Source organism: Musca autumnalis, unplaced genomic scaffold, assembly GCF_047663935.1.
Source record: "Musca autumnalis isolate F117 unplaced genomic scaffold, ASM4766393v1 scaffold_1, whole genome shotgun sequence".
Taxonomy (NCBI): Eukaryota; Metazoa; Arthropoda; class Insecta; order Diptera; family Muscidae; genus Musca; species Musca autumnalis.
The window spans coordinates 265264441-265292411 of NW_027411644.1; the positions used below are offsets into that span (position 1 = coordinate 265264441).

The window sequence follows — 27971 nt, forward strand, 5'->3', positions numbered from 1 at the left end:
ATGTTGTGTCAGGGATCAATTAATTCCATTTTCTTTACAATTAATCGCGTGACGAATCATTTTTTTAGATTTTCAAACAATTCTGCCAACTTATCTGTAAAACTTTGCTGTCAACACAGGTATTGTTCATTATTTTGGGCTTTTCTGCACTGTAGGCCCTTTTACGACCTATTTTAATTTAAAACACCGTATTTTTTTGAAGGTGGAATGTCAAAAAATGGAAATTAATGTTCAATAAGTCAAACAAGTGTTTAAATGCAAGGAAATATCCCAAAAGTAAAATAGTTTCTATAGAAAATGTAAGTGGTGCTATTATTTTTTCGGCTATTTTTTGATAGTTTTGCTGCCAAAAAACAAATATTTATAATAATGTGCATATAACATTTGTTTTTTTTTTATAAAAGGGGACACCTGAACCTAACAACAACATTAGTGGAAACAACACAATCTTGATTGTTTTTGTAGTGACAAACAAATTGTTCATGGTGGTGCTATTATTGTTTTCGCAACTGTAAGTCCATCCAATGAGACAGATATACCGCTCTTTAGCTTGGCGGATAGCAAGCTGTAGTGTCATGTATACAAAACCTTGCAGTTCCTCACTCTTTCATATCTAAAGTGACCTTCAGATGTCAGCTTCAGCATGGATGGATGCAAGTAATGGAGTAGTTTGAAATATAAAACCCTAGCAGCACTACATTTGTGTGTTACCCAATTTGTCCACATATAAGGGTTTCTCCCGACCGATGTTGCTATAATCTCTGATACCGCCCGATGTAAAGGATTTTCCTCTGAAGTAACTGTAACATGTTATTTCGCATTCTTAATGGGCAGAAAACCTCCTCGCAGCAATATTGACATTTGAGGTTTTCAACCAAAAATCGTGCATCGTGCCATAGCCCCAATATAACGATACCTCCAGATTTTAGGAATTTGGAGGATTTTAGCTACATTTTTTGAAGGAAATACTTGTTATTTGACATTTGAGGTTCACAAAACATCTCCACCAAAAATAATGCGAAAATGTCATTATAGGTCCATGTATTTGTATAGTCCCCATATAACGGTACTTTCCGATTTTCGGTAGTTTGACTTGAGGTTTTATCTACATTGTTTCACGGATTTAGCTGTAATTTGACAGGTGAGATTCCCAATGGCCACAAAACGTCCTCACTAAAAAATGTTCAGTATACTTCCACTTTAGGTATAGGCCCCATTTAAGCGTACCTATAATTTTTCTGTATTTTGAGTATTTTAGCTATATATCTTTACCGAACTTGCTGTAATTTGAGATTAGAAGCATATATTGCGCACAACACTTCTCCAACAAAAGATGTCCATGATTTTCGGGTTTTTGAGTGATTTGGCAAAAATTTTTGACGGAACTACCCGAAATTTGACATTTGAAGTTCTCTGTAGTTACGAGACTTACCAGCCAACAATTTTAAACATAGATCCATGTTGTGGTATTTCCCCCATACGATGGAACACAGTTTTTAGATCAGAATAGATAATTTAGGTATTTGGGGTATCCGTGGTCGAAAAATTTTGCAACTAAAATTTTGGACAGGAAAGGAATATAGTGGTTCCATTTTAGCTAAGAACATTTTATAAACGTTGTTGTTAGTTGTGTTAGTCATTTTTGAGTTTGCAAAGGCCTCCCTGAAAAAATGTTCACTGTTACGAACAGGCCCCAAGTATCGTTACCTCCACATTCTTTTTTTTTTTAATTTTCAGTTGAATATTCGAACTGAATACACAAAAAATCCTTGTTTTGACATAACCGTCAGGCAGTGAAATCTCCAGATGTTTTTTACTCAGTGAGAATACGAAATACAAAACATAGGGAGGTACCGTTATATGGTATCCACTTAGAACCCGAAATACGTAGGAAATTGGTTCAATACGTGTAAAATTTTTCAAAATACCTAAAATCGGTTGGTACCATTCTATGGGGGTTATATCAAACCGTAAATTCGCCGAAGAAATGTTTTGCGCCCTTATCGAAGAACAAATATAAATTTAATATGTTGATATATATCGAAAATCTTCAAAAATACCGATCTTTACGACAAATAAATACAAACCTTCAAAATTCGAAAAATCTGGAGGTACCATTTATATCAACTACAATGAATTTTTTTTACCACCAACGGAGACTTAATACAAATATTGAAAAGTCTGGAGGTACCATTTGTATCAAAACATGTATCTACACTGACAATTTTCTGGAGAAAAGTTTTATAATGCCAATGAAGACTTATTATCAAATTTCAGATATTTCCGTAGAATAATGAGTTTACAACCTAAAAAATATCGAAAATCGGGAGGTACCCTTCAATGAGGACCATATCATAACGTGAACCGATATAGCCCGTGTTTAATTCCAAACATCTTAGGAGTAATATAAACTTCTGAACCATCTTGATTTCAACAGACGGGCGGGCGGATGGACATGACTATATCGACTAAGAATTTTATCCTTATTAAGAATATACATACTCTATAGGGTCTCGACGAATATTTTCATGTGTTAGAAACGGAATGACAAAGATATTACGATGGAGGGGAAAAACATAAATTGTAAATGATAGTTGGAATTATCGGGACTGTGCTATATTCAAAAATCTGGTCTTGATCGAATTATTCTAAGCATTTAAATCTATGTTCACAGCATTTTTGTAACTAGTAAATTTTAAAAAGCCGGAACAGCCAAATATTTTACAATTGCCCAGTATAAAAAATAGCTAAAACCTATTCTCAGACCTAAAACCTCCACATACAAAATTTCATGAAATTCGGTCCAGCCGAATATATATATATATGTATGTATATAACAAATTCTACATTTTCTTCGTTTGGTGCCTAGGCAACGGGGTAAAAATGCTTTCATAGTAGCTTGCGAAGAGCTCTGATTTATCTTTATCACTTCTAATCCAGTTTCCCTGATTATCTTTTACAGGAGGTACCTTTGGTTTGACTTGATTTACATCTTTGTGGCTTTCCATAAACTATAGTTACTCTCTTTTGTTGAAGAAAGGTCACTTAAGTACGTCGACATATTGTCATTGTCTATATTTTTCATCATAGATTTAAGTTCAGTTTATTTAGCTTTCTTTTATTTTCAGGAGTTCTGGATTTTTGACATACCTTCCTGCCTTTTCTTTTAGCAGATATCATATCTCTAACTGCTTTGGGATAACTTTTATAATTAATATGTTTAATAGAATTCGAAGGTGTGCTTTCCCAGCAAGATTCTTGTATAGCTTGAAGAAATTTTTTCTATTCTTCATCAATTTTATGATTTGATTTTAGGCAGACTTATTTTCAAATCGAGTAACATTCTGAATAAGTTCCAGTTTGTTTTATTGGAACACAGTTTAAGATTTGTTGGTTTCTCAATAATACAGTCTCCTACCGTCATTAGAAGAGGAGAATGATCAGTGGATAATCCTAAAAAGTTTTCTATATGTATGTAGAAATCCGGAATGTTTTTTACAATAAACAAGTAAGCAAAGGTTATAGTCGGACGGGGCCGACCATGTGATACCCTACACCACAACCTGTAGGAATTGGCTATATGCAACCGCCTTGCACGCTGAATGTCCGGGTTCGATTTCCATCAAATTGTCAACGGTGTCAAAATACCCCTTAGTAATGTTGTAATGACAAGAACCTTCTTCCACAAAAAAAAAAATATATAATCAAATAGATCCGATACGGGTCCTCAAACTGCACTTTTCCCAAATTTTGTGTGGGAGGTACTCGATGGACGGACCGATATAGTCCATATTCCAACCTGAAACGTAACTGGATGAAATAATACGATGTGTAAAGTTTCGACCAATCTGAAAATCCCCTTGAGAGTTATCTTACGGATTTGCGGCGCGAGTAAAATCTGCTGAAAAAAATCAAAACTATTCGAGAGGGCTCTTATATTTCCTTTTCCGAATTTTGTGTGGTAGGTACCCTAAGGTGTGGACCGATATAGGCTTATCCGATCTATATCTGGAAGGAATAATAATATATGGAAAATTTGGAGCAAACCGATTTCTAACTTCGCCAGTTATCGTTCACACAATTTTTCGAAAACAATTTTGAACTGTTTTGGAGGAGGTGTGGACCGACATAGCCTACATTCGAACTTAAACAAAGTTTGGGCAAAATATTACGATGTATAAAATTTGGTTCTAATCGGTAGATCCGTTCGAGAGTTATCGAGCGCACCAGCCAGCGAGACATTAAGAGAGACGGATGAACGAACAGGGCTAAATAGACTCCAAATGGTCTGAAACGAATTTCGTCCAAACATACTTGGGGTCTAAAACCATTATTTCGATGAGACACATCTTTGGTCGTATTTTGTTTGTATCCCCTTTACCCTAAATCCTGAGGTATCAAATAGGTGGCGAGGAAACCCCATGATGCAATATTTGTATAAAAAGTCCAATTTGACAACTGAACTGAAAATTTCTCTGTTATGATAGAGACAATTTGTAGCATGAGAGAAAATTGTGGTTCTCTACACAAAACCCATTATATATTAGGCAGTAGGCCCGTTTTCCAGCAGACACATTATTGCAATTTTCATCAGGGGATTGGTCAGTAGTTATTGTTCCATTTGTAGGCTACTTTGCCAGTATATGCCCTCCAGAAATTAAAATATGGACCAAAAATAAAACTTGTATATTTTTCATACAAAAGTAATAGTCTAAGTCACCCGCTAAATAATATCAGATCATCATGCAAAATTATAGGCATTTTCTTCTACCTAAACTCTTACCTCGTGCAAAATTTTGTGACTATTGAGCTATAATTGCGACCTCTAGTGTGTTTTTGATTACACTTCAAGCAAAAAACTGGATATATTAGGCTGTAACTCTGTTATCTGAGCACGTAAATCAACGTAATTGACATCAATGGAAATGTCAAGCGTTCCTCTTCCAAGTATAGCTTACTTGCCCGGAATGTCTCTTCCAGGAAAAAAGATATAAGATGTATATTAAAAATTTTCACAATTTTCACACAAAAGTTGTGGTCCCTTTAACCCTCTAAATATTATCTGATCGCCATCTCTAATTGCATGATTTTTTCGAGGTGATCGTACTATTTCTGCGAGCAGCTACAAAATCGGATAAAAATTATATTTTCGGTCCATTTCACCCGCTAAATATTTCACGATCATCACCAATTAAAATAGCGATCTATTCTGATGTGAAACCGACCTCCATACCAAGTTTCGTTACGATCGGTCCATAATTGCGGCCTGTAGTTTAATTACAATTTATAATGGACAGACGGACACACGGACGGACGGACACACATCTCAAAGTCGCTTTATCTCGCCGAGATATGAAGATTGGTATAGCACATTGGGGTCTCCGACAAATATATCGCGATGTTACATGAATTTTTACCAAAACAAACTTATAATACCCTTTCAACATATTGGTGTAGGGTATAAAAAAGTCTATTAAATCAGGAATAAGATCTGAGTTTGATGGCCAGTAAGTAGGCTCATTTCCCGATACTACTCTGCACGAGTTGTTCCTTATGGACTTATACAATTCACTGCCTTTTGGACTAGTAAGTCTAGATCCGATTCTTGTATAATGTACCTTGGCGGTGAATATATTGAACCAATCTTGAAGGCCTTATTATTTTTAAAGGTTTATCGTGATCGTAGATATTTGAAAAGCTTCTGTTTCATTTTTTTAATCTTCATAATGTTGTAAGGTATCCTTTATAATCACCGCAGCTCCCCCATCGAGCTCGTTGTGGGGGATGGAGGGCCTTATGCAATGTATAGCCGTTGATCTTGGCAAATGAAGAGTTAGTGAAATGGCTTTCTGATATTAAGAGAATGTCAATCTTTTCTGTGTTTAGGAATAATTCGATCTCATTTAGATGTTTAATGAGACCATTGCAGTTCCATGTTGCTATTCTAACAAACGGCATTGTTTTATAAAAATAGATTGATCTTTTCTATAATTTTAGCATTTAACTCGTTTTGTACGCGGAGCCTTTGGTTAATGTTTTCTATACTTTTTAGAAAGTCTGTCAATATAGGTTGATTACCTGAAGTTGATGCATACGATTGACGATTTATATGAGTTTAGAAGGAACCGGATTGATTGTTCTTAGGCTCAATCTGTTTAGGCGGATAATGTGGAGTTTCAATTTTATTACCAGATGATACATTTTGGGATGACGTATGTTTGATAACAAGGTTTGCGTTTCGATTTTGGTTAATGTCTTTAGCGAATTTCATGAAATTTTGTATGTGGAGTTTTTAGGTCCGAGAATAGGTTTTATAGATTTTCCCAGGGTTTCGTAGCCGGAGTCGGACAAAATTTTGTCCTACATTTTTTATGCACCGTTTATTTTATTCTTATATGAAAAATGTATGAACAAAAATTTTTTTGGCCCGTTTACATATTCATATTATAAGAAAGCTATTGAATCATGTAATAAAAACCTATGTTATACTCAGTTGGAAGATGGGGAAGAGGATATTTACTATCATTTGAGGTCATTGTCAGTATGTCTGCTGAATTCAATGAAGAGTTTTAAGGTATATCTTCTAAATTCGGTAGAGAATTCTTATCAAACCGAATTGTTTTAATTTCATATATTTCGTATATGGATCAACGTTTTTATAGCCCCTCAAGTTGACAATGTTCAAAGTTTAAAGATTTTTTCAAGGGGAAGGGTGCCAGTCGAACTTAACTTAAGTTTTATTAAGTTTTCATTTCAATGGGATAAGTTCAGGAAAAATGTGCCAGTTTTGTAGTTGAATATTATATTGGAACCAATGTTCTCTCAAAGAACATCTTATGAAGAAACAACATATAGGAAACAATTGGAAACCAGTACATATATTATTAATTTTGAGTAACATTGAAAATTACCCTCGGAGTGGACTAAGTAGAGTCTGGAGTCGTAAAGAAAGCCGACTCCAGGTTGTAACTCTGTTATCTGACCACGTAAACAATAGAAAGATCAAGAGTTCCTCTTCTAAATAATATATTGTCATTATACTAAAAATGTTATCAATTTCCATTTAACATGTTAAATATTATATGATCATTATTTTAAATTACAGGCTTCTTCTTTGTAGTAAACCCAAACCTTACTTAGACCATCATTGCGACGTACAGAGCCGCTACAAAATCGAATAAAAATTTAGTTTTTGGTCAAAATATTTCACTATCACCACAACTAGTCGTTTCGATCATGGTGGGAACCCGCCCTCCATAAAAAATTTCGTGACGATTGGTCCATAATTGCGGCCTGGAGTTTGATTAAAATTTTCAACGGACGGACACACATCTCAAAATCGTTTTATCTCATCGAGATATGAATTTTGGTATACCACATGGGAGGTCTACGACGAATATTTCGCGGTGTTACATGAATTTTCGAAAGAACAAACTTATAATACCTTTCCACATAGTGGTGTAGGGTATAATTAATATTAATTTAATGGTGTTGATATAAATATAAGATATAAAAAAGTTATATAAATTCTTTACTCTCTCTCCCTATAAAGCAAATAAAAGTTGCCTAAATTCAAAAATGTTCTAGTTATTCACAGTCATCTGCCGAATGACATACACTACAAATTCACTTTCCAATTTTAGTTTTCTACATCACTTGACCCATATTCCCACATCGACTATACAATTTGTTCCACACATAAATTAACTTCTGATAATTAGGTTTATAGTTCGTTGTCGTTGCTTCCATTAGGAAAGTGTACACTTTAATTTGATTTCATACATCGTTGGTTACATAGCAGAAATCGGTAATATATTCAGAGTTATCATGAGCAACCTTCCCAAAAAGAAAATATACGTATGGATGTGTGTTTGTAATACAATTACAATATTTCGTCGTCGTTAACTACATATACAGACGAACAATAATTCCATATCTTATTCCCCCATGTACAGATCTATGTACATCAGTATGTCTGGACCCAAAATGACTTTGTGTGAGCAAAAATTAAGTCGCATAAATAAGGGGGTGGGCGGACTGGAATGAGATGATCATTTGAGTGTGTGTGCGTGCTGCAGAATTGTAGCACGAAAAATAATTGCACATTAAACAATTGTTTGTTAATATACCATGTATGTATGTATATATGTATGTATGTATGTGAGTGCGATGGTATGTAACACAAAGAGACATTTTTATGTGCACTTCAATGGGTATTATTTTAGTACTATATGTTATGTGAAGTTGAAATCGCAGCATTTTTCAGACCACTGGTAATGCAGAAGATAATTTATTCGCTTCATGTGGTTCACAAATTTGGCTAACAAAACAATTGTAGTCAACCTATGTAGTTGAACATTGGTTTTGTAATCGAAAATACCTAGTTCGTATTTGGTTACCCGTTAAGACAAAACGCATGCCAGTATCGTTGTATAAGCTTGTATGTAAGTCTGGCTAGCAGCACTATATTGAAAATATAAACCATTGAATTATGGGATTGTCGTTCATGTTCTTCTCATTACAGATACAAATCTATATGTGGTGATGGTGTCTGCTGTGGTACGTTTGTAATGACAGTGTGTATTTTGTATTTTGTTGAAAATATTGCAATATATTTGCAGACACACAAAACATGTGAAGTAATTCCAATTTGTTGGACAGTAAAAATATACACCAGATTAAGCATAAAACGAATAAACGGTGTATGTTCTTTTGCTTTTGGTGTGATAATTGTAATGTAATGGGAAAATATAACATAATTTATAACTTCCTCTTAAGTAATTTAAGTATACATATTTGAAATCATGTAAGAAAATTATGATTTTGTACGGCCGGTAATTGCGCTTATTTTGATAACTTTTCATGTCAGTGTCTTTTTTGGGGTAATAAAGTGCCTTATGTGGGTTAGTGTAACTGTCCAGATTTACGTTAGGCATTCTTGCTTGCAGCTAGTCAGTTAGAGATGACGTTGAGAAGTGAAATGGGAAGAAAAAATTGTCTCACTTTTCTCTCCATCAAACCAACAATTACCGCAGGGAATATTGTTTAGTGTAAATCTGAATGAACTTACTGAAGTATTACACAGTCTCAAAATCAGGTTGCATTATCAAGATTATTTTTATACTATCCACACCATATTATGGTGGAAAGTCTAAAATAGGTGTATTTTTATATAAATACGGGGCCGGTTATAGTCATATCTTGATAATGCAAACTGATATACACTCCCGATCATCTGAATAGATTTGAAATTTGTTCTTTTAATATGTTAAGTTATCTGCTGATGTGTTCGTATTACAGATCTATACTATTTAGTTATTTTCGGGAGGTACCGTTAAATTTAAATTTGTTAAGGCACACCGTGCTTTAAATTTTAATTACAACTTTCTACGTTAATGTCGTCGAAGAGACATTTTTCCAGAACAATTTTGGAACATTTATGATACATGTGGTCAACTATGGTCGATTTGTAAGCATGATAATACATAAAATTGTACTGCAAGTATAGTTAAAAATGAAACTCGAGCTCAAATCAGAAGAGATCTAACGAAATGAAAAAGTCGTTTAAAGCAGGTTTATAAAACGTTTTGTTGGAATATTTCTTGATTTTATCTGAAAGTTCTTCGTTACTTTTCCAGGTTGAGAATTTAACCCACGTATCTAATAAAGCGTGTCAAATTTGTGTAGGATTTATCAGAATGTTCCATTTTACTAAACTAAAATGTGCGCAATATTTGCATGGGTAGTACAATTTTTCAATTTTATTTGATTCAAACCTATTCTGATGATCGCAAAAATTGGACACTTTTTTGTACATTTTTATACCCTACACCACTATGTGGAAAGGGTATTATAAGTTTGTTTTGGTAAAAATTCATGTAACACCGCGAAATATTCGTCGGAGACGCCCAATGGGTATACCAATCTTCATATCTCGACGAGATAAAGCGATTTTGAGATGTGTGTCCGTCCGTCCTTCCGTCCGTCCGTCTGTCCATTATAAATAGTAATCAAACTCCAGGCCGCAATTATGGACCGATCATCACGCAACTTTGTATGGAGGTCGGGTTCAGACCAGAATAGATCCCTATTTTTATTGTTGATGATCGTGAAATATTTAGCGGGTGAAATGGACCAAAAACATAATATTTATCCAATTTTGTTGCAGCTCTGTAGGTCGCAATAATAGTCCGATCAACGCGAAATTTTCAATAAGGTAAGGGTATATGACGACGAAGAAGCTTGCAATTTGAGATGATGATCAGATAATATTTAGAGGGTTAAATAGACCACAACCTTTGTGTGAAAATTGTGAAAATTATTAATATACAGCTTATATCTTTATTCTTGGAAGACATATTCCGGGTAAGTAAGATATACTTGGAAAATAAGCTTTTGACCTTTCTATTGATGCCAATTGTGTTGGTGGACATGATAAGATAGCAGAGTTACATCCTTATATCCAATTATTTGTTTGTAGTATAATAATAAACACTCTAGAGGTCGCAACTATAACTCGATAGTCACGAAATTTTGCACTAGGTAAGACTTTAGGACGACGAAGGTGCCTACAATTTTGGATGATGGTCTGATATTATTTAGCGGGTGAAATGGACCATTACTTTTGTATGAAAAATATAAACATTTCATATTTGGTCAATATTTTAATTTCTGGAGGGCATATACCGCAAAAAGTAGCCTACATATGAAAAAAGAACGACTGACCTTTCCACTGATACAAATTGCAATAATGAGTTTGGTAGATAACGAGGCTTCTGCCTAAAAATGAGTTAGATAATCCCACTACTGGTCTTTAATCATGTGAAAGCCTTCTGAGCTTCCTCTTCTACTAAAAGACATTTCTAACGGAATTTTCTTTAGAATCCCCAACTTTCTTTTATGAGATGATTATCTGGTCATTTATAACCACATATTTTTTATGAGGTTTTAAGATTTTACCAGTGAGATATACGCGGACAAACCTGTGTAATATTGAGAATAAACTTGTTTGATTCATAAATTGACTACTTGTACAATATATATGGGGATTTCTGAGTGAAATCGGCCACTTTTTCAAGATGAGGTTTTTGATTTCCTTTATTTTTTGCTGTGGCGATGCTGCTGATTAACAAAACATTTTAGTATATTTTCAAATTTGCAATAAGGTAAGGGTATATGACGACGAAGAAGCTTGCAATTTGAGATGATGATCAGATAATATTTAGAGGGTTAAATAGACCACAACCTCTGTGTGAAAATTGTGAAAATTATTAATATACAGCTTATATCTTTATTCTTGGAAGACATATTCCGTGTAAGTAAGATATACTTGGAAAATAAGCTTTTGACCTTTCTATTGATGCCAATCGTGTTGGTGTACATGATAAGATAGCAGAGTTACAGCCTTATATCCAATTATTTGTTTGTAGTATAATAATAAACACTCTAGAGGTCGCAATTATAACTCGATAGTCACGAAATTTTGCACTAGGTAAGACTTTAGGACGACGAAGGTGCCTACAATTTTGGATGATGGTCTGATATTATTTAGCGGGTGAAATGGACCATTACTTTTGTATGAAAAATATAAACATTTTATATTTGGTCAATATTTTAATTTCTGGAGGGCATATACCGCAAAAAGTAGCCTACATATGAAAAAAGAACGACTGACCTTTCCACTGATACAAATTGCAATAATGAGTTTGGTAGATAACGAGGCTTCTGCCTAAAAATGAGTTAGATAATCCCACCACTGGTCTTTAATCATGTGAAAGCCTTCTGAGCTTCCTCTTCTACTAAAAGACATTTCTAACGGAATTTTCTTTAGAATCCCCAACTTTCTTTCATGAGATGATTATCTGGTCATTTATAACCACATATTTTTTATGAGGTTTTAAGATTTTACCAGTGAGATATACGCGGACAAACCTGTGTAATATTGAGAATAAACTTGTTTGATTCATAAATTGACTACTTGTACAATATATATGGGGATTTCTGAGTGAAATCGGACACTTTTTCAAGATGAGGTTTTTGATTTCCTTTATTTTTTTGCTGTGGCGATGCTGCTGATTAACAAAACATTTTAGTATATTTTCAATTTTTTTTGACTAACGGTTCCAAAGATATCGCGCCTTGAAAAAGTAAAATTCTGTAAAAACTACATGCAAAGAAATACTCATAACTTCTTTAATATTGGTCCAAATGGGACCATCTTTTTTTGATTTGTTTGTTTTTTTATCAGCTATCGAAAGAAATATTTAAAAGAAAAATGCACAGTGGGCTTCAATGCAATTTTCGGGATTTAATATTTAAAATAAATTTTTTAACATGATTGCACCCTTCGATTTTTTCAAAAAAATTTTATGTTAAACTACGTTCAATTACAAAAATTTTAAGCCCTATGTGGTAATGGGATTCGGACGATTACTATTTTTTATGAATTTTTTAAAATTTGTCAATACAATTTTTCCTTAATACCTTTGTCCAAAATTTGTATTTCCTGTATTTTTGAAGCTAAGAGTACATATTTATCATTATATATTATATATTTATCATAAAAAATAGAAAAAAATCCACAGTGGACTTTAATGGAATTTTCGCTGATGCATTTTCAAAATCGAAAAATGACGCAGTTTTTAATATGTTGAGATAAATTCATAAATAAAAAATCAAAACAAATATTTATAAATGAAACTTTTAATTTTTTAATAAAATAATAAATTTTGGACAAAGGTATAAAGGAAAAATTGTATTGACAAGTTTTAAAAAATTCAGAAAAAATAGTAATCGTCCGAATCCCATTACCACATAGGGCTTAAAATTTTTGTAATTGAACGTAGTTTAACATAAAATTTTTTTGAAAAAATCGAAGGGATCATGTTTAAATCATGTTTAAAAATTTATTGTAAATACCCAGCGAAAAGTTTGCCTCCAAAGAGGCAGTTAAATGATATGTACAAGTGATTTGGAAGTGCATCAAATTATGCATTTTCACTCATGATTTTTACAAGGGAGTGACCCCTTAAAGAGGCACTCCATTGCACCGCATTTTAACTGACCCTTTGGCATTGCATTTTAACTGAACCTTTGGCACGGCATTTTAACTGAACCTTTGGCACCGCATTTTAACAGACCCTTTGGCATTGCATTTTAACTGACCCTTTGGGGTAGAATAGGAGGCAGTCCAGAGCACGTGTTTTGAATAACAAAATAAAATGCATTTATTATTTGTGTAAAACAAAAATATTAATAACTTTATTAAATTAACACAAATTATGAAAATTCTCTATTGAATTCAATCGCAAACATTGTGTTTCCTCCTCTTTTCATTTAATCCAAACTTAAGTGCTTTTGCTTCATCTGCTAAATGGGTTTGATATTGTCTTCCCATCACCAGTTAAGATTTCGACATGTACTCCAACAGCACTCCATTGGGAAATTTTCTTCTCGTGAGTTACCGGAAAAATGTTCACAAATTAAATATTATTTAGTTTGTATTAACAAATGTTTGGAAATGTTAACACGCTTATCTCTTTTTGTTGCCTGTTGCTGCCTGTAGGGATGTACAAACTGATTTATGTACATGTAGGGATCTCTAACAACTGCTATTAAAATATAGCGAACGGAGTGCCTTTTTCACGACTCCGTTTGCACTGCATCCGGATGCTGTTAAATTGTGAGGAATTGGAGTGCCTTTTTCACGACTCCGCTGAACTGCCTCCGGATGTTGTTAAAATGTGACAAATGGATGTGATTCTTTGGATTGCATCCAAATGCGGTTAAAATGTGAGGAATGGAGTGCCTTTTTCACGACTCCGTTTGAACTGCATAAAAACATGCCGTGAAAGAACTAGTCCACATTGCACTACTTCCAATTTATTTTGCTGGGTATTAAATCCCGAAAATGGAATGACTGTAACATGATATTTTGAAGTCTGAATGGGTGGAAAACATCGATGTCTCATTGATTTTATAGGCTGTTTAAAAGAAAGCGATAGTATTTAGTTAGCGTGGCGGAGGGACTTAGAACGTTAATGAACAAAGAAAACTAATTTTTCCATTTTACTTTAATACAACTCTTGGTGAAAAGAGTATAAAGTTCGGCCCGGCCGAATTTAACGCCATCCTTTATTGTTTCACATCAGTTGCAGTTTGGTTTTATACCATAGAAGATAGTTTTTTTTTATTCCTTCAAATTGACATTAATGGCTGTATGGAGTGATTTATCCAGGGTATTATACTGAGATGTTGGATTTTTTACATAATATTTTTTCCAGTTATTGGCTGATTCCGTAAGTTGTCCGAGTCTAAAGCGTGATTATTTAATACTCGTTAATGTCGAAGATCGTTGGACCTGTATGTTATCTGACAGTATTTTAGTAATGCGATAAACATAACTTGGAAGACACCGAATAACCTAATAATTAGATCCTTCTTGTCCTACGGTGGGTCAACATACAATTTGCTATCCTTCATATGTATCATAACTAACACAACTATTTCTCTCTTTTATTGCCAAAATAAAACACAAAGGACTTATGTCCTGCCATTTAACTAATTCCAAATAGTCTAAGACATGCCATTTATTTCAAAATCAATTCTTTTGCTTAACCCCTCTGATTTATTTGTTCCACAAATCGTCTTAACTATCATGTTTATGAGGATTATTAAAAGATTTCCATTATTGAATTGTAATCAGAAATCAAAATATCCATTCAATTCAGTTTCATTTATATCGTTTTGATTTCATTTGAACACCCAATTGATATTTTACGATAATCCACACAGTACGACGACGATACGAAAACAAAAAGCTTTTCGTAATGTCATAAATACTGAATGTAATAGTGTGCTAGTAGTAGTAGTAGTGGTGGTGGTATTGGTGACTTGTGTTATTCTTTCATTTATCTAGGTATGTAGGGAGGAAGGGAGGTGCGTACCTCCCCTTTTGTGTAAGTATTCTTTGGGGGCTTTGGAAACAGGATTCATAGCATGTATTGTAGAAGACTAGGACAATTGTTGATATTTGTGTTCCTTCGTTTGTCTCATTTTCCCCTCATAAAAAATCCATATTGGATTACATTTCACATCAACTATACGATGATGTATTCGTTGGAATAATTTTGCAATTTTTAGAACTTTACACAATGCTATTGAATGGAACAACGATTTCAGTTTCCCTTTTGTGTTATGTTGTGGAAATTATTTCTACTGCTTTCCACATAGGGAATTGAATATTGAAGGGATCGATAAATCGATGTAAAGAAACCATATTTCTAAACACTGGCGCTCACTTGTCCAACCAATTTACAGTCAACTCAGGTGGAAAATTTGGCTCGAAAAGAAAAAAATCTTTGGCATGAATTGATGGAAATTTCCATCATATCATTAAATCCCCAACAAATATAAAGGACGATCCAACTAGAGGTACTTTTATAAATGACATTTTTTGACTGATCACGTGTGAGTCGTGTCATGGTATCATATTATTATACCCTCAGCCTTTAGGCTAAAGAGGGTATTTACACTTTGATATGACCAAAAATGTGCCTCATCGAAATAATGGTATTAGACCCCAAGTATGTTTGTACGATATCCGTTTCAGACAATTTTGAGTCGATCTAGCAATGTCCGTCCGTCTGTCTGTCTGTCTGTCTGGCTGGCTGGTGCGCACAATAACTCTCGAAGGGATCAATCGATTTGGTTCAAATTTTGGGTATCGAAATATTTTGTCCAGATTCGATTTAAGTCCGAAGATGGGCCATATCGGTCCACTCCTTCAGGTACCTCCCCCACAAAAGTTCAAAAATGTTTGGACAAATTGTCCGCACGATAACCGAATATATCCATACTTTGCACATCGTGACATTTCTACTAGACATAGATGAGGTTCCAATATGGACCCTATTGGTCCACTCTTTCGGGTACCTCCCACACAAAATTTTGCTTAAGTGCAGTTTAAGGCCTGCTCTCGAATCGCTTTGATTTTTGTTGCAGCCACTTGTATTCACTACCCCCATTACGACGATATAATTTTTTTCAGGAGCAAGTCCACACTTCCTCAGAAATCAGCACGAAAACTGCAAACAATAACTCTCGAACGGATCAACATATTTGGTTCAAATTTTGGGTCTTTCAATATTTTGTCCAAACTTAGTTTAAGTTCGAAGATAGACCATATCGGTTCACTCCTTCCGGTACCTCCCCCACAACTCTAGGAGGGAGTAACCGAATTGAGCTAAACTTTGCTATTGGTAATATTACTTTCAGGCATAGATCGGGTTCTAATATGGACTATATCGGTCCACTCATTTGGGTACCTCACACACAAAATTTGGAAAAAGTATAGTTTAACAACTCCTCTCTGATCTTATTAATTTGTGATGCAGCAGGTTGCACTTGCGGCCCCTGTTACGACGTTGTTATTTTTTTTCGTGGGCAAGTCCATACTTCCTGAGATAATGACCCAAAAACGTCCAGAAAATCCTACCGGCACCACCTAAACTGGCTAATGTGTAAAACTGGCTAACCCTTTAAGAGAGAAATCAATTTAGCTCAAACTTTGTAAATTGGAAAGTAAAATTTTAATATATTTAAATTCAGAAAATTGAGTACAACATTTTTATACCCTATACCACAATGTGGAAAAGGGTATTATAAGTTTGTTTTGCTAAAAATGCATGTAACACCGCGAAATATTCGTCGGAGACCCCCAATGTGGTATACCATTCTTCATATTTCGACGAAATAAAGCGATTTTGAGATGTGTGTCCGTCCGTCAGTCCGTCCGTCCGTCCGTCTGTCCATTATAAATTGTAAACACGCTCCAGGCCGCAATTATGGAACGATCGTTACGAAATTTTGTATGGAGGTCGGGTTCAGATCAGAATAGATCCCTATTCTTATTGTTGATGATCGTGAAATATTTAGCGGGTGAAATGGACCAAAAACACAATATTTGTCCAATTTTCTAGCGGCTCTGTAGGTCTCAATAATAGTCCGATCAACGCGTAATTTTAAATAAGGTAAGAGTATATCACAAAGGAGAAGCTTGCAATCTGAGATGGCGATCGGATAATATTTAGAGGGTTAAATGGACCAAAACTTTTGTGTGAAAAGTTTAATATACAGCTTATATCTTAATTCCTGTAAGTGACATTCCGGACAAGTGAGATATACTTGAAAGTGGAACGCTTGACCTTTCAATTGATGCCAATTATGTTGGTGTGCATAATCAGATAACAGAGTTACAGCCTAATATATCCCGTTATTTGTTTGTAGTGTAATAATAAACTCGCTAGAAGTCGCAATTATACATCAATAGTCACGATTTTTTTTTTTTGCACCGGGTAAGAGTATAGGTCGAAAAAGATGCCTACAATTTTGAATGATGATCTGATATTCTTTAGCGGGTGAAATGGACCATTACTTTGGTATGAAAAATATAAAAATTTTATTTTTGGTCGATATTTTAATTCCTTGAGGACATATATATTTCGCAAAGTAGTCTACATATGGAAAAAAACTACTGACCTTTCCTCTGATGTAAATTGCAATAAAGTGTTTGCTAGATAACGGGCCTACTGCCTAATATATAATAGGTTCTGTGTAGAGAACCACATTTTTATACCATGCTACATATTGTCTCTCCAAAAGTTTATGTAACACCACGAAATATTCGTTCTAGACCCCTTATTTGGTATGCCAAAATTCATATCTCGAAGAGAAAAGCGATTTAGAGATGTGTGTCCGTCCATTAAAAATTGTAAACAAGCTTTTAAGGCCGCAATTATGGACCGATTGTAACAAATTTTTTACGGAGATTGGGTTCGGGCCAGAATAGAAATGATTAGATTTTGGTGATGATCGTGAAATGTTCACGGGATGAAATCGACCAAAAACAAAATTTTAACCAATTTTGTAGCGGCTCTGTAGGTCAAAATAATAACCCGCAAAATTTTTAACAAAGTTTGAGTTTATGATGAAGAAGAAGCGTACAAACCAACGCACTAAGGTTCCAAATGCGAATTCTTTGGCCAAAAGTCAAATTTTTGACATTTCGTTTTATTGTTTTTTTCGTTGTCATATGCAAGTAAACACTCTAAAACAATGACAATAATGTTTGTCTTTTAAAAAATTTTATTTACCGTTATAAATAAATGCTGTCAAAATTAACATTTGTTTACTCAGTTAATATCAAAGTCACGTGCGCAGTATTTTTCACAGCTTCTGTTTAAAAATATCGCTAAAACAAAAATAAAATTTTTTAAAGTAAAATATGGAAAAGAAAGGTAATAGCGCGAGGTTTAAATTAAAAAAAAATTGAACAAAAATTATTTACAAAAGTTGTTTTATAAATGCTTTTTGACACCTTATTAAGTTTCAATTAATTTTTTTAATTCAAATTTTGCTCTAGTCCTAAATTTATTTGATTAAAACTCATTCTGATAACCCAAAAAATGAGCCTGTTTTTGTTGGTATATTATAAGACTCTCAAAAACGATATAGTATGGACCTGTAATCCAAATACAACTGAAGCGATCTTAACACATAAAATGAAAAAATGTCCGTCCTATTCAGATGTTATATTGCAACTCTACGAAAAGAATTAAAATATATATTTTTTAATTCTCTAATATGTAGATAAAACACAAAAACAAGTATATTTACATACACAAATATGAACTTTTTCCATAAGAAATACTTTTGGCCACGAAAAATCGATATGAAACCATTGTGCAACGTGAAGATCAGATAATACTTAGCGGGTTAATGGACTGAAACTTTTGTGTGAAATTGGTAAAAATTTCAATAACGTAGCGGTTAAACGACGGAAGTAGTAGTACTACATAAGTGGGTTTCATTACATTTTAGTTTGTGTGAACTAAATTTTCCTTTCCTGCTACAAAAACGTCTTTGTCATGCTAGATAACATTTTGGTTTTGGTCATAAGTATTATACATTACATCTCTGATTTTGGATAATTAAATTTTCACAATCATTGAAAAAAAGTTCCGTGGAGAGCGTTTGTCCAGGGATAGTGGTATAGGGTATCACATGGTCGGCTCCGTCCGACTATAGACTTATCTTACTTGTTAATTATATAGTCTGTAAGGAAAATATCCATAGACTCCTAAAGAAAAAAAATAATTTCCTACAGATTTGTATTAGGTCCGAATATGTACTACATCGGAACACTCCTACGCGTACACCCTACCCAAAGTTTGGAAAAAATGCACTCGTCTTGGATCTGAATTTTGTTGCAACATGTAGTTTTTTGAGACCCTTTCTAACCTGTAAAATTTTCCCCACAGCTAAAAAACCTACAGAAGTATTGTGTTAACTTTTTTCTTCGGGTACGTGGCTGAGGGTATATCTCTGTCGGCTCAGCTGACTGATACTTTCTTACTTGTTTTTGTTTAGTTTTATTTGGCTTTTTATCGTGCGAAGACTTACGATTGAACAATGTTTGCAAATCTTTCAACATTATTACGAAAATTCACTTTCGTTGAGGAATGTGTTTCGAGCCAAATTTTGTTCAGCAATGGGTCCCATTACTGGCTTAATGGGTATGTAAACAAGGAAGGTAGCCTCATTTAGGTTAAGAGCAACCTAAGGAGATTCAAGAGGTGTCCCCTCATACAGGAAAACAACGGTTTAGTGGGGTTTGTCCGCTGGTAGAGCCATCAGCCCATATTTCTTCGAAAATTTTATCGGTGAGAACTTAACCTTCAATGACGACCATGAAAGCCGAATAGGCGTCTTGAAAATGAAGCTCGTGATATCGACTACATATGGTTTCAACAAGACAACGATTCTTCTCCACATGACATTAATCAATGGGTTTATTAAAAGAATATTTCGATGAACAGACAATTTCAGGTTTTGGGACGGTCGATTGGCCACCAAGATCTTGTGATATCACACCGTTAGACTTTTTCCTATGGGGATATGTAAAGTTTAATGTGTTTGCGGACAACCCCGCTTCAATTCAGACCTTGGGGCAAAAAATCACGCGTGTCATTCGTCAGTTACCAGTCGAAATTTTCGAACTATTCGGCGAAAATTGGACTCTACGACAAGAATTTGATAGACATAAACGTAAAAAATAAATGCTAAGGAATGTTCTTTAAAATAATAAGAAACATTTCCCATCCAATTAGAATTTTCTGTTTTTTTCTTAAAAAAAAGTTAATAACATCTAGTTGGATCAACCTTTATAAAAGAACAAGTTCACCTTTTGTTTATCGTGTCTAGATATATTTTAAAGTCCACTGCAAAGAAAAAATATATAACTGTTAAAAAAGCAACTGTAGCTAACAGTTAAAGGAGCCTGAGGATAAAAATCCGTTTTTTGAAAATAAAACGTTAAAAAATATTATTATACCATTGGAACGCTCCTTCATGCAGTTATGGCCCCGAGAATGTGCACATTTTTCGGAAAATATCGATAAATTACACTGTGCTACAAAATTTGACTCAAAGTCAGTGGGTGGAAATTTCCTTTTGGAGATGAAAGCCCTTGGTGAGTGTACTAAGAACGCAAAAGAAATTTTTCAGGATAGGTCAAGTTTCTGAGATATGGTTTGGCCAAAATATCCTTGACAACAATTTCAAGTCAAAATCAGGGGGCTCGATTTTCACCGCAGACATATGGTCTAGTGGACTTTCTTGCTCAGTACAATCCCAAGAATCGGAAATTCCAGGCGCCCACTATCACTTTTTTCCTCCATACAAATCGCCCAGGCCTAGTACACTTTGATACGAAACATGTCGGTCTGGCTTGTGTGCACGATAACTCTCGAACAGTTCAACCGATTCGAACCAAAGGGCTTAAGGGCTCCCTCGGATAGTTTTGCAATTTTTTCCAGTAAGTTTTCCTTGCGGCTCCCTTTATGACGGTAAAATTTTTTCTTGCGGTAGTCCATACTTCCTGAGATATTGACATAAAAGCTCCAAGAAACCCTGACGGCACCAACCAAAATGGCAAATCCGCAAGATAATCCTCGCACGGAATTTCTGATTGGTGCAGGCTTTGCACATCGTATTATTTCATCCAGTCATGTATCAGGTTAGAATATGTATTGTATCGGTCAACTCTTTCGAGTACCTCCCACACACAATTCGGATAAAGTGAAGTTTAAGAGCTTCTCACTGATCGTTTTGAAATTTTTTTTCAGTAAGTTTTTTTTGTGGCTCGCTTTACGACGGTACATTTTTTTTTTGCCGGAGTAAGTCAATAATTCCTGAGATATTGGCCTAAAAGCTCCAAGAAACCCTGACGGCACCAACCAAAATGGCAAATCCCCAAGATAATCCTCGCAGGGAGTTTTTGATTGATGCAGGCTTTGCTCATCGTATTATTTCATCCAGTCCAGTATGGGATTGAAATATATACTGTATCGGTCCACTCTTTCGGGTAACTCCCACACACAATTCGGATAAAGTGAAGTTTAAGAGCTTCTCACTGATCGTTTTGAAATTTTTTTCAGTAAGTTTTTTTTTTTTGTGGCTTGCTTTACGACGGTACATTTTTTTTTTTTTTTGCCGGAGTAAGTCAATAATTCCTGAGATATTGGCCTAAAAGCTCCAAGAAACCCTGACGGCACCAACCAAAATGGCAAATCCCCAAGATAATCCTCGCAGGGAGTTTTTGATTGATGCAGGCTTTGCTCATCGTATTATTTCATCCAGTCCAGTATGGGATTGAAATATATACTATATCGGTCCACTCCTTCGGGTAACTCCCACACAAAATTCGAATCAAGTGAAGTTTAGGAGCTCCTCTCGCATCGTTTTGACTCTTTTTTAGTAGATTATTGGAGCGGCCTCATTTACAATGGTACATTTTGTTCCGGAGTAAGTCAATACTTCCTAAGATCATGGCCCAAAAGCTTCAAACCCCTGTCGGATATTGTGCAAGATAACTCTAAAACTTTTTCAAAAATTTCTTTCAAACTTATTTTAACATAATTGAATATTTTGAGTCCTTTATGAGGAAGTTTGGTTGCCAAAAATGTTTGGAATATGTATGTCAATGATTTGGTATAAGCCACCGTTACGGTACCTTCAGATTTTAAAGCAAACTCGTGATATAAAATCAATATATTTTATAAAGCAAACACGTGATATAAAATCAAGATATTTTATATACGGCATAATTACTGTGTTTGGTTTGGTTGGTTTTGTTGTTTTTTCTTGGTCAGTGGCTGAGGGTATTTCTCCGTCAGCACAGCTGACTGATACGTACTTACTTGTCTTTATATATAAAACTCAATTGTCGTTTGTTGGATAATTTTGGATAATTTTTTGTGGAAGTGTTAGTCATAGTCCAGTTTAGGTTTTTATGCAAAGAAAAATTGGCCATGCCTAGTTTTCCGCCCACTTTTATAAATATGCTATATCTACGAAACTACTCAATAGATTTTCCTGAAATTTTCAGGGAACGTAGAGTGATGGCCCCCGGTTGAAATAGGCTACAAATTTGGTAGAATTTCGGATCGGGCGGGGAACCTCCCCTATGCCCTATTTTTGTAAAAATGCAATATTTGCAACAATTACAAATGTATCGCTTTGAAAATTAATTTCCGAGTCAATGGCGATTGTGTCTAGGACCTTACGTGCTTATTTGGGGCATTAAGAGTGGACAGCGCCCACTTTTTCAAATATGTTATATCTACGAAACTATTGAATCGATTTTCCTGAAACTTTCAGCGAATGTACAGGGTTTGTCCCCGATAAAAATAATAATAAATAATAATTATAATAAATATATTTAAATAAATAAATAAATAAATAGGCTACATATTTGTTGACTTTCCGATCGGGCGGGTACCTCCCCTATGCCCTATTTTTGTAAAAATGCAATTTTTGCAACAATTACGAATGTATCGGTTTCGGAATTTATTTGCGAGTCAATGGCGATTGTGTCTCCAACCTTACGTACTTGGGACTTAAGATCCGACCACGCTCACTTTCTAATTAGGTTATATCTACAAAACTACTGAAGGGATTTTCACGAAAATCGTGATTTGTCTAAACTATTAAATCTTTATAAATAAAAATCAAATGTCGTTCGTTGGTAATGGCATCAGTTGAGGACGGCTAGCCCGATTTCGATAATTTTTTCTGTAAAATGTGCGCCATAACCCGACTTGGGGTTTTATGCAATGAAAATTTTGACCATGCCCACTTTTACGCCCATTTTTGTCAATTTTCAATTTTTATCATTTCTACAAAAACTACTGAACCGATTTTCCTGAAATTGCCAGAGAATGTACAGGGATGGCCCCCTCTTAAAATAGGCTACAAATTCAGTTGAATTTCGGAAGGGGCGGGGTACTTCCCCTATACCCTACTTTTTTAAAAATGTTATATTTACAATAATTACGAATGTATATATTTTGAGGTTAATTTGCAAGACAATTGTGGTTGTGTCTCCGACCTTACCCACTTTTTTAGGATCCAAAGTCTCGACCACACCCACTTTTTAAAATATGTTACATCTACAAAACTACTAAACCGATTTTCCTGAAAATACGGGCATATTTTCTTGAATTTTGAAGGGGACATATTTAAAAAAAGCCTTACCTTTATGAATAAAAATCAAATGCCGTCATAACCCAACTTAGGTTTTTTGAAAGAAAAGTTTACCACGCCCCGAAAACAGGTTATATATTTTATTGAATTCCAGAGGGGCGGAGTACCTCCTCTATGCGATATTTTTAAAAAAACGTTATATTTGCAAAAATTATGCATGTATCGGATTAAAAATTTACGGATTAATCTACAATCTAGGTACTTCTTTAGGGCCTATAGGCCCCACCACGCCTGTTTTTATTTTAATATGTCATAACTACAATACTACTAAAGGGATTTCCATAAAATTTGCAGCAAAACCTTAATGTTTGCCGTTGTTAGGTATATTTTATGAATTTCGGAAGAGGTAGGTTACCTTTCCCATGCCTTTCTGTTAAAAGATATATGTATAAGCCAAACTTTTGATTATATCGGTTTCAGCATACATTTTGTTAGGCAACGAAGTTGTGTGCACCCTAGGTATATATTTGGAGCCAAAATACCGAACCAGCCCTACTTTTTTAATATGTTATATCTTGAAAACTGATAACCACGCCCGCTCTTTCCAAAACATTATTTTTCCAAAACTACTGAACCTAATTTTCAGAAAATGTTTAGGAATGTCCCGTTTTCCAAAATCTATATATATAAAAGAGTAGTGAGGTGAGTGACTGACTGATTCATCAGCGCCCAGACGAAACCGCTGAAGCTAGAAAGTTGAAATTTTGGGTTTAGGTTGCTGTTGGTGTGTAGGGGTGAGATAAGGCTGGATTTTTCGAAATTCGAACTGGAAGGGTACGAAAAGTACCAAAAGGTACTAAATATGGTACCCTTTGTATTACGCGAACGCGTAGAGCTAGAACTCTGAAATTTGGTATGAGGGTCACCGATGGAAAGTTAGAAAGATGTACCAAAGGGTTTTTGGAAATTCGAACAACAAGTGTACTAAAAGTACAAAAGGGTACTAAATTTAGTACAATTGAGATTTGGGTGAACAGATAGAGCTGGAATCCTGAAATTTGGAATGAGGGTCACTGATAAAGAGTAACGAAGAAAGGTTTTTGTAAATTCGAACTATAAGGGTACGAAAAGTACTAAATGGTACTAAATTTAGTACAATTTGGATTGGGGTGAACAGATAGAGCTGGAATCCTGAAATTTGAAATTAGGGTCACTGGTGGAGAGTAACAAAGAAAGGTTTTTGTAAATTCGAACTATAAAGGTACGAAAAGTTCTAAATGGTACTAAATTTAGTACAATTTGGATTTGGTTGAACGGATTGAGCTTGAATCTTGAAATTTGTAATGATGGTCACTGATGGAGAGTAACAAAGAAAGGTTTTTAGAAATTCGAACTATAAGTGCACGAAAAGTACTAAATGGTACTAAATTTAGTACAATATGGATTTGGGTGAACGGATAGAGCTGGAATCCTGAAATTAGGAATGAGGATCACTGATGAAGAGTAAAAATTAAAGGTTTTTGGAATTCGAACTATAAGTATACGAAAAGTAATAAATGGTACTTAATTTAGTATAATTTGGGTTTGGGTGAACGAATAGAGCTGGAATCCTGAAATTTGGAATGAAGGTCACGGATGGAGACTAAAGAAGAAAGGTTTTTGGAAATTCGAATTAAAAGTATACGAAAAATACTAAATGGTACTAAATTGGTACAATTTGGATATTGGTTAACGAATAGGGCCGGAATCCTGAAATTTGGAATGAGGGTCACTGATGAAGAGTAAGAAAGATGTGCCAAAAGTCGAAAAGTCGTAAATGGTAGTGAGTTTAGTTTGATTAGGATTTGAAGAGCTGGAATCCTGAAATTTGAAATTAAGATTACTGTTGGAATATAGAATTGAGATATGGAGGTAGCTTTGGAAAATCGTACTAATGTGCACGAAGTAGTACTAAATGGTACGAAATTCGCTATAGTTTGTATTTGCGTGAACAGATTATTGTTGGAGTGTAGGATTGAGGTAGTTTTGGAAAAAAAGAAAAGTGCTAAATGGAACTACATTGGCTATAATTTGGGTTTAGGTGAACGGATAGAGCTGAGATATGAAAGTACATTTTGGAAAATCGTGTACGAAAAGTGATAAATGGTACAACATTTGGTACCTTTTGGTATTTGCTATATGGTATAGAATTTTGTACAATTTGTGATTTTGTAAAGGGTAGAACTGGAATTTTGAAATTCAGTATTAGGTTAGCAATTGGTGTTTAGAGTAGAGGTAGGAAGGAGGTTTTGAAAATTCGTACTTATTTATACAAAAACTACTAAATAGTCCTCAAATGGGTTTCAGGGGAACTGGTAAGACTGGAAAAGTGAATTGGGGTTAGGATATATGTTGAATATAAGGAAGTAATTTTTGAAACGTTTACCTATGTGCGTGAAAAGTTGGGTAACATGTTGGTTCCAAAACCATTTTAAATAGTTAAGGTACTAAATTTGGTGTTGGGTGTAGGAACAAAGCTGGGATTATATAATTTGGAAATACGCTATTTGTATAAAAAATACGAAATGGAAAAATATTTGTTATGAAGGTCACCCTAAAATTTGAGACAAAGTTCTGAGTTTGAAAAATTGTACTGAATATTGTTCCATTGATTTGATGTTAACGCCAAGGAATTTCTAAATAATGTACTGAAATTTAGTAGTCAAACGTGAAGTATCTTTTCAAAAAATGTTTTTGTTCTGACCGCTTTGGTATGTAAATTTGAAAACGTGGTCCAATGCGACAATTTTGTTAACTAGAAGGTATTTAGCCCCTGATATTAAAAAATCCTAAATTGAAATGCCTCCAAACAATGTTCCGTTATATACGGTTGACATACCCGTGCACATTAACTAAAATTTTTTGTAAAGAAGTTTTCTAACCTTTCATGCCACAAATTCCGAATTTCGGTTGGAAAATGTGCAGAAGATCTTCAAAATACTCTAAATCTTCAAAATATCTCTTCTAATAAACGTGGAGTGAAGTGCAGATTTTTTAAATTAAACTTTTATATCCTCTGAGTATTCAAGGTCCAAATTTAAAGAAAATTGGACAATATAGATTTGTTCTTCTTTTAAAATACACTAAGTCGAGAGGTACCGTTATACGGGATATACGAAAACGTGGATTTTTATGACCATTTTGAATGCCGAAAATTTAACGGACCTATTCGGGTTTTGGCGAAAGGGTAAGATAAAGTTTAGTGTTTGGAAATTCGTACTGGAAGGGAATGCTGTGTTAGTGAAGGGTTAAAACCAGGAGTCAAATCTGAAATTTGCAATATGATACGTAGTTTTGGAAATTCGAAATAAAAAATATGGTAGTTGTGTAGGGATGCGATACGGCAGATTTTTTTCTGTAAATTCTGACTACAATCGAAAAAAATATTGGTATTAAAAATAGGTCTTAGTACAACAGAATCTGCAGTATTCACCATTCCCGTATTAAATATTGTTTATATATATTCTGTTCCCTTTCCGCATACGAAGTAGCGGGCATTTGCTAGTACTATATAGAATATGTTAACAGTTTGCGAGTTCTGAAGGAGTGAAACTCGGATTCATCGATTGCAAAACATTTTTGGTTTTTATAGGGTCTCCGACGAATATTTCCATGTGTTACAAACGGAATGATAAATCCATCCAAAACCATATTATGGTGGAGGGTATAAAAATTTATATAAATATACATAACACTGTGCAACACGAAAATTATTAACCATATTCTGACACCGCAGTGTGATAGAACACCAAAAATGAGAAGACACGTGTCTCGCCGTTTTTCCCTATCTCATCAACTTTCGCGGTTAAAGGCCTCCAAAGGTTTGATGCTTTGATGTAAAAAGGGTCATTTAGTCAGGACTATATCTTCCAAACCGTTAGGAAATTTCAATTTATCTCAGAGGCAAAGTTGTAGCATTATAATGCAATTAGTTTCCATACATTTGTAAAATTTCCATTTCATTGTATTGAATTTAAAGAACGAATTTCGGGTGAGGAAAATCAACTTTTATTGTTACACTTCGTTAGGCATGCAAATATAAATTAAACGAAAACAAAGCCAATTCAACTAAACACAACACAACAAAACTCATTCCAAAGCATTACAATAAAATTTAAATTGCACTAAGGATTCAAACAAATATATCTGGTGTATATATTTATAAAACCAATGCGATTTACAATAAAAATAAACTACAACATTGTTTGGTGTAAAACTTGTACAAAAAAAAAGCAAAAACAAGTGGCGGAATGGCATCAAAGGATTGTGCGGTTTTTGGACCACGGCAAAAGCTTAACCACAAAAAATGTACATACACCAAAAATACTAAAGCAAAAACAGACCAAACGAAAAATACTCATTTGAAAATGTGTCCTTAACACTCTCAC

General features: G+C 34.5%; 1 protein-coding gene across 1 annotated transcript in view; it reads right to left on the reverse strand.

Annotated features, from left to right (window-relative positions):
* The window catches only part of naz (nazgul), a 250169-nt gene that overhangs the window by 150810 nt on the left and 71388 nt on the right, over nucleotides 1-27971 (reverse strand). The window lies entirely within an intron of this gene.